The following is a 3,263-nucleotide window of genomic DNA, read 5'->3' on the forward strand; positions in this document are numbered from 1 at the left end:
TCCTGAAAGGGGTTAGAGATGATCAAAGATCCCTTGGATCTTGGTAATTGGACTGAAAGTGTCACCTTCAGAGATTTTCAGTTTTTCTTACAACTCAAAATGCTGCATGGATAGTTGCATTCAAAATGACCATGCCAGCTGACATGACCTAAACTAGATTGCATTATGCCATCTCAGCACTGAAAATACTGAGGATGATGATGATGATGATGATGATGATGATGATGATGATGATGATGATGATGATACAGGGCTACAATATTTTACGCATTTCATGCCCCAGCCCTGTAAAAGGGATGAGATTCCAACTGAATATATAGAAGGGCTTCCTCAATGTAAGATCTCAGTCTTCAAAACCTTTTTATTTTCATCCTCTCTTTGAAAATATAGGCAGAGATTAAATAGTTATTTGAACAAGAAATACAACATTCCTTTCACCCATATTTACTCCAGTGCCTCAAGATTCATGGGAGAAACTGAGTTATGGACAAGTAGAGAAACATACAGAAAACAACACAACTTGAAGCCAAGAGCCTTGTTTTGCCCCTCTGTGCAACTTCTTTCACATTATGGCTTGAAAAGATTGTCTTAAAAGTGCATATACCCCCACAAAATGTTGGTTGATCTTCTGAAAGAAATCTTCAGTCCCTACAGAAGAATAGATACTTGCAATCCAGTCGTCGGCATCAGCATAGGAACAGGAGCGATGGTTAAAACAAAACTCTCACCTTCAACTTTCCAGCGAGGGATATCCTGCAACTCTGGCCAGGATGCAAGGAGGAGTCCCAAGAGAAAGAACAGCGTAGCCATTCTGCATAACATGGTGCTCTTTGATTCAAGTCTCCAGTGAGCAATTGAGAAATTAAATTATATAGTATCTTTTAAGAAAACGGAAGGGGTGTTTAAGACTAAATAAGGCAGCCGCAGCCACGTGTCAAAGATCGGACACACAGTAATGGAGCAGCTGTGCCTATCTTGAGGGGGCACCATGTTCTTTGAAAGGGACATTCTGTGCAAACCAGGGACAACTTGGAGCCTTACTTTAAAGGAAACAGTGACCAAACGTGGAAATTATCAGGAATGATCTGCCTGAAAAGCCTACACTAATAGATGATTAAACTGGAATTACACAGATCCTCACAAATGCAGTGGCTGTTGATCGTAGAGTTGGAAGAGACCACAAGGGCCATTTAGTCCAACGCCTGCCATGCAGGGATTGAAAAAGCACCTGCAAGAAATGGCCATCAAGCCTCTGTTTAAAAACCTCCAAAGGAGGAGACTTTACACTCCAAGGGAGTGTGTTCCACTGTCGAAAAGCAATTACTGAAACGAAGTTCCTCCTAACATTTAGGTGGAACCTCTTTTCCTGTAGCTTGCATCCATTGTTCAGGGTCCTATTCTCTGGAGAGGTCCAAAACAAGCTTGCTCTATCCTCAGTATGACACCCCTTCAAATGTCATGGGAAACCTTGCCAAAGGCATTACTGAAATGAAGATATGCTATGTCCACAGCATTTCCTTCATCTACTGAGCTGGTCATTTTATCAAAAAAAGAAATAAGATTAGACTGGCATGACTTGTTTTTGAGAAGCCCATGTTGACTTTTAGTGATCATGCATCATGTTAGGAAGTTTCTAATTAAGGGAATTTTTAATTAGCTCAAATTAATGAGAGGGGCCTCCCAAGGACTCCTAGAGATCGATTCCCAAATTATTTACGGAAGGACCAAATGAATCCCTTAAGAAATATCGCAGAGACGGCCTTTTTCAATTAAGGTCTGAGTTTTATTAAAAGGGGGAAAACACACAGCGATATGCACACATGCATGCGCGCACGCACACACTCGAGACTTGAAGGAAATAAAGGAGGGGAAAATGGGAAAAGATGAGAAGCAGGACTAATGGTATACTTACTCCAGTAGGCTTCTCCAGGATCCAATGTAGATGGGTGAGGTGCTGGATGAGACACGGCCGCCTGAGTGGGAAAAGGGAATGGCAGGGCTGGAGCTAAAATCAAGGGTTCAGAGTGGCGTGAAGCCAACTACATTCCGAAAGTAGCACACTTGAGCAAATCCAAAGGTTCTTATAGGCGAAATCTAGCCTCTGGGGAGATGCTTAATTGCTTGGCCGAAGCCTAGACAAAGGTGTTTGATTGCCTGGGCATTGTTAAGCTGAGAGGTATAGGGTGGCCGCATTGTCAATACAGTTGGGTCTGAAACAATCGGGGGGCAGGGGAGAGAAACAGGTAGATGGGTGGGTCGTTGAGTTGGTCACCGGCCCATCAAGTGTGGGACCATGGACAAACATTTTGTATTGTCTTAGCTTTGGCAGTGATGGCTCTCCTATTAGCAACTCTCAAACCACCTTTCGGGAAAATCCGAGGTTGTTGTTTTCAGGGGTCCTGTGAGGATGATGCCATGGGGTCCAGGCTGCCTACCTGGTCTCCTCGCCTACCAATAATGGCGGACCCACCTGGGAGGTCAGTTTGAGCTCATGTAGGAACTCCACACCCCAACATTTTATTATGCTAACAATTATGCATTCCCTTCTAAATGTTCACGGACTCTCTGTTTAATGATCTGCTCTAGAATCTTTCCTGGTATTGATGTCAGACTAACTGGACGATAATTGTTGGGATCCTCTTTTTTTTCCTTTTTGAAGATGGTGACAATGTTTGCCCTCCTCCAGTCTGCTGGGACTTCTCCTGTTCTCCAGGAGTTCTCAAAGATTATTGCCAATGGCTCCAATATTACATTCGCCAGTTCTTTTAATACTCTTGGATGTAGTCCATCTGGTCCAGGAGACTTAAATTCATTTAGATTAAACAGATATCCCTGTACTACCTCTTTACTTACTCTGTGCGGTGTTTCCCCTGTTGTGTCCTCTGTTTCATTTTCCTCAGATTGAGCACCCTTTTTTCTTTTCTGAGAAGACTGAAGAAGGTGTTGAGTAGTTCTGCCTTTTCTCTGTCCCTTGTTAGCATTTCTCCATCTTTGCCATGCAGTGAACCTACCATATCCTTCCTTTTGCTGCGGACATACCCCCAAAAGTTGTTTTTATTGTTCTTAACATCTGCAGCAAGCCTAAGATCATTTTGCACTTTAGCTTTTCTGATTTTACCCCTACTCATGCTAGCTATCTATTTGTTTGAATTATTCTTTGGTGATTCCTCCTTTTTCCATTTCTTATACATGTTCCGTTTAAAACTTAGCTCAGTTAAACATTCTTTAGTCATCCACCTGGATTCGTGAGACGCTTCCCATTG

Source organism: Sceloporus occidentalis, unplaced genomic scaffold (assembly GCF_023333645.1).
Source record: "Sceloporus occidentalis isolate IW3139 unplaced genomic scaffold, rSceOcc1.0.p SCAF_9, whole genome shotgun sequence".
Lineage (NCBI taxonomy): Eukaryota > Metazoa > Chordata > Lepidosauria > Squamata > Phrynosomatidae > Sceloporus > Sceloporus occidentalis.